The 5722-nt window shown below is 44.6% G+C and overlaps 1 pseudogene; it reads left to right on the forward strand.

Annotated features, from left to right (window-relative positions):
- Window positions 1-3307: 3307 nt before the first annotated feature.
- On the forward strand, window positions 3308-4213 carry LOC132418026 (cyclin-dependent kinase 2-associated protein 1 pseudogene; annotated as a pseudogene).
- The last annotated feature ends 1509 nt before the right edge of the window (window positions 4214-5722 follow it).

Consider the following 5722-nt stretch of genomic DNA (forward strand, 5'->3'; position numbering starts at 1 on the left):
CCATGGAGAAGCTGCTGAAAAGATTGCAGCAACTCTTGCTTGAGAAGAATCAGAGATGTCAAATTTTAGTGCTGCAGCAGGAACAAAAGAGATGGATGACTGTATCCAGATCCTGTAATGCCGGGATCACTTCAAGTTCCCTTCTTTTCTCTTAACATTCTGTGGCTTTTCATGGTGCTTGGAAACTCAGGAGAGATGGGGGGAGTCTTCTGAAAGAAAGAGTCAGGTTTCATTTTGTGCCACACAAAGCTGCAGAAGGGCAGGTCGATGCCCAGACAAGGCCTGGAGTGGAGCACCGGACTCTCAGTCAGACCCAAGGCTGACAGAACACCTCGCATGGCGGCTTGAACATATTCCACCAGTTCTTGGTACTCTTTCCTTCAAGAGGTGGAGATAAATTTTCCTCCCCTTGGATATGAGCTGCACTCAGTGACTGGCTTCCAACAAACAGAATGCAGCATCAGTGATAGTGTGTAACTTCCAAGATTAGATGACAAAGGACATTGCAGCTCCCTCCGTGCACTGTCTCTTAGATTACTTGCTCTGAAGGAAGTCAGCCCCCATATTGTGAGGACACTCAAGTGACCCTACGGACAGATCCCCAGGCTGAGGAACTGAGGCCTCCCGTCCACAGCTCTGTGAGTAAGTGATCCTGGAAATGGATCCTCCAGCCCCAGTCAAGCCTTCAGATGACTGCAGCCCCAGCCAACATCTTGACCACGACCTCAAGAGATACTCTAAGCCAGAACCATCCAGTCAAAACACTCTCGAATTTCTCACCCACAGAGACTGTGAGTTAATAAATGTTTTTGGTTTTAATCCACTGCTTTATGGTAATTTGTTATGCAGTGATAGATGTGGAACACCTGGTAAGTAGAATGGATGAAGGGCGGGGGGAACCACCAAAAAGACAAAATAAAACAGAAAAGAAATACCAGAAAAGGCAAGTGCTATAAACCAGGTTGAACCTTGAGTGGTTAGAGTGTGAAGGAAAGTATGGTCAAATCTAGAAGAGTTATGGAGACTGAAATCCATTTGTTATTCAGTACCACCAGAATTTTTATCTGGATAAAATATGTGTATTTTTAAAAAATTATAAATGAGGTGAACTTTCTTGCCTGGCCACCATGTACCTGAAAATTAGACTATTTATATCCCATTTCCCCATCTGCTCAGTGAGCTTGGGCAAGTCAGTTCAGTGAACATTATTTGCCACTGAACTGTTCTGTGCCATGGATTCCCCATCCATAAAATACAGAGCATTTTCCCTTGGCCTATGCTTCAGGACAACTTGAGGCATTAGTATCACCCAGTGGCACCTAAGGCAACATAAAGTGGCACCTTCCCCTCTGCCCTCAGCCATCTCTCTTTCCAGCTCTTCTTCTCTCCTGGAAGAATCTGATCAGTGAGACCCCGGGCCCCTCTGAAACGCATCCCTTGTATTATGTCTATACCTCTACTAATAGATGTCTGACAAGACAACATGTTGCTGGGATGAATTCCTTTTTAAACATTTTATTTTAAAATAACTTTAGGTTTATAGAAAAGTTGCCACGATAGTACAAAGAGTTCCCATATACCCTTCTCCCAGCTTCCTCTATTGTTAGCATCTATAAAACTAAGAAATTAGCATGGGCACAAGACTATCATCTAAACTATGGACTTTATTCAGATTTCACCAGGTTTTCTACCAGTCATTTTCTGTTCCACTATCCAATCCAAGATACCACACTGCATTTACGCATCATGATTCCTTAGTCTCCTCTTATCTGTGACAGTTTCTCAGACATTCCTGTTTTTCGTGACCTTGACACTTTTGAACAGTACTGGTCGGGAATTTTGTAGAATATCCCTCCATTTGGGTTTGTCTGATATTTTTCATTGTGAGACTGGAGATGTGAATTTGGGGTAGAAAAACCATAGAGGTGAGGTGCTCTTCTCATCACATCATATCAGGGAGTATGTATTAGTTGCTACTATAATAAATTACTATGAATTTAGTGGCTTAAAACAGAAATTTATTCTTTTACAATCTGAAGGATGAAAGTCTGAAATAAGTTTTACAGGCTAAAATCAAGCTGCTGGCAGGCCTGGTTCCTTCTGAAGGCTCTAGAGGCCTCCATCATTCCTTGGCTGGTGGCCACATCACTCCAGTCTCTGCTTATGTCATCACATTGCCTTCTCTTCCTCCATAGGCAAATCTTCCTTTGCCTCCCTCTTATAAGGACTCTTGTGATTACACTGAGCCCACCCAGATAGCCTAGAATAATCTCCCCATCTTGACTGCATCTGCAAAGTGCACTTTGCCACATAAGGTTTTTTGTTTGTTTGTTTTTAAAAGTAATTTTATTATTTTAAAATAAATTTATTTATTTTTGGCTGCCTTGGGTCTTTGTTGCTGCATGAAGGCTTTCTCTAGTTGCAGAGAGCGGGGGCTACTCTTTGTTGTGGTACGCGGGCTTCTAACTGCGGTGGCTTCTCTTGTTGCGGAGCATGGGCTTTAGGTGCGCGGGCTTCAGTAGTTGGCACATGGGCTCAGTAGTTGTGGCTCGTGGGCTTAGTTGCTCAGCAGTACTTGGGATCTTCCCAGACCAGGGATTGAACCCGTATCCCCTGCATTGGCAAGCAGATTCTTAACCACTGCGCCACCAGGGAAGTCCCACCACATAAGGTTTGCCATATAAAATAGTCACAGGTTCCAGGGAACAGGACCTGGATATCACTGGGGGCTATTGCTCAGCCAACACAGAGTACATGATACCCATATGATTTATCAGTGGCCATGTTAATCTTCAACACTTTGTTAAGGCTGTGTAGGCCAGGATTCTCCACTGTAAAGTTATTGTTTAGGGGGCACAGATTCCTTTTAATTACCAGAAATATGACTGTATTCATACCCAAAGTAATGATGTTGACATTATGTAACCATTCAAAATTACTTATATTAAGTGTCATTCCCTACCAGACCCAGTTCTAGACCCTGGAAATACAAAAATTAACAAGCAATGGTCCATACCCTCAAGGAAATAATTGCCTAACTAGGACAACATTTGCAATTTGTTTAAAGAAAGCAAGTTTAGGCTCAAAGTTTGCGGCCGCCCTTGCGCCCGCCCGATGTATGGGTGATATACTGCAGCGGGTGTCAGGGTGAGGGACGGCCATATTCGCCGGTGCAGCCCGAGCCGTTAACAACAAAAAGCGTGCAGGAGCTTGGCGCGCGCATGGACGCACGCACAGACGCGCGGGCCGCCTCGCTGTCGCCCGGCCTCGCCGCCTTCGCCGCCACCCTCCCGGGCTGGGCCCCGCTGCGCCCCGGTGCGCCCCGCCGCTCGGGGGAATGTCTTACAAACCGAACTTTACCGCGCACATGCCCGCCACCTCCCTCAACGCCGCTGGGAGTGTCCACCCGCCCTCCACCAGTATGGTGACGTCTTCACAGTACCGCCAGCTGCTGACTACGGGCCGCCATCTCTAGGCTACACCCAGGGAACTGGGAACAGCCAGGTGCCCCAGAGCAAATACGCTGAGCTGTTGGCCATCATCGAAGAGCTGGGGAAAGAGATCAGACCCACCTACGCGGGCAGCAAGAGCGCGATGGAGAGACTAAAACGAGGCATCATCCACGCTCGAGGATTGGTGCGGGAGTGCTTGGCTGAAAAGGAACGGAATGCCAGGTCGTAGCTGCCTTGTGAGCCTGGACGGTTTTCCATCTTCGGAGAGAAGTTACAGTTCATCTCCCCTGTTCAGACGAAACTTTCGTTTTCAAAATGGTAACAGTTTGGTTTCTCCTCCCCCTGCCCCTCCCATGGTTCACTAGGCTCCGAATCTACAGTCTGTAAGATTGAGGAAAGATTTTGCAGTTGATTGGGAGTTACATTTTAAATAGTTAGGAACTACCCAGGTGTTTGTTGTTGTTTTTTAAAGCATTGATTCAAAAGATGCACGTAAAAATTACCTATCTTACAGCAAACTAGTTTGTCTCCAAGATACCAGTGTCTCGCTCTCCTCTTTTGAATACATTTATGTTACCCGAATTGTTCTTTGATCCTTTTCATAAGCTGATACAACTTGAAGGGTTTTTTTTGTAGTGCGGACTTGACAGCACACTTAACTAGTAGCTGGTCCCCTCGTTTCCCATACACTATAGATTCTGCTTATCGTAAATTCTTTTTTGCTTAAGCATTTGCATGACTATTAGTGCTCTGAAGTCGATTTTTAAAATGCACAAGTTATACATACAGAAGAAAGAGCAACCTCCCAAACAAACCCAAAAAGGATCCCCGAAATTTTTCCCGAGACTGTATGTAGATTTCAGTTCTGCCTTTCCTGTAAGTTGATCCAAAGATCTGGAAGAAAATGGAACTGTTTGCATCTTTGTATTTATTACTCGATGTAATAAAGCTTATTTTCATTAAAAAAAAAAAGCAAGTTTATAAACATAAGCAAGCTTTCTGTTTAAAGAACCTGGACACTGTTTTGGTGATGACCTTTAATTGTATAGAGAGTTTTAGGTCATGTGAAAATGGAAACTAATTTTCTTATACTTTCTGAAGTCCGATTGGACTTTCTGTGACCATTTCCCACTTTTTGTTTTGTTTTGTTTTGTTTGCGGTGCGCGGGCCTCTCACTGTTGTGGCCTCTCCCGTTGCGGAGCACAGGCTCCGGACGCGCAGGCTCAGCGGCCATGGCTCACGGGCCCAGCCGCTCCGTGGCATGTGGGATCTTCCCGGACCGGGGCACGAACCCGTGTCCCCTGCATCGGCAGGCGGACTCTCAACCACTGCGCCACCAGGGAAGCCCCTGTAATTATGTTTTTAAAAGTCCTTATCTTTTAGAGCAGGGGCAGCCAACTTTTTCTAAAAGGCCAAATAGTAAATATTTTAGGCTTTGTGGACTATAGGGTCTCTGGGAAAGCAGCCAATAGAAAATAGGTTAAGGAATGGGCGTGGCTGTGACCCAATAAACTTTATTTGTAAAACAGGAGGTTGATCCATGGGCCAGAGTTTGCCAACCTTGTTTCAGAGAAACTTACTGAAATAGTTATGGGTGAAATGATGTGACAGCCAGGATTTCCAAACCATGGAAAGTGGAGAAGTGAGTAGGGGCAAAAATGAAACAGGATTGGCCAAGTAGGTAATTGTTGAAGAAAGGTGAGGGAATGTGGGGATTCATGTAATGCATCTATTTTGTATATGTTTTAAATTCTCCACTAAATTAAATAGTATCAAAAAGGTAATTTATTATTAACATGATAAATAATGCCAAACAAGTAACTACACATGTATCTTTGAGAACTTGGCATAGAGTGGAGCTTCCTAGAAGGTTTGCAGCATCACTCTGGCGATTCAGATATGCATTTCCTCTATTCCACATCAATCTGGAGACCCAAGATTGAAGTGGCATGGAGCACACATGATTTGGGATGGGACTGATTTCAGAGTGGCTGTTGGATTGTCAGCTTAGGAAAATGCCTCTTAGATGCAGTGGGGAAATAGACTGATTTACATTTTTTTTTACTACCCCGTCCCTCTCTCTCTCACACATCCTTTCTCGTTCCTCTCCATGGCCACATTAGTGCATTTTAAATTCTGCTTGTGTCCTACAGAACTCAAAAATGTGAGACCAATTTTTAGACCAAATTCCTTTTCAAGACTAGGTGTCCTAACCCAGGCTCTTTATCAAGGAGTCCAAAAAACTAGAAGTGGCTTTGCCTATATCCCTA

Source organism: Delphinus delphis, chromosome X, assembly GCF_949987515.2.
Source record: "Delphinus delphis chromosome X, mDelDel1.2, whole genome shotgun sequence".
Classification (NCBI taxonomy): Eukaryota; Metazoa; Chordata; class Mammalia; order Artiodactyla; family Delphinidae; genus Delphinus; species Delphinus delphis.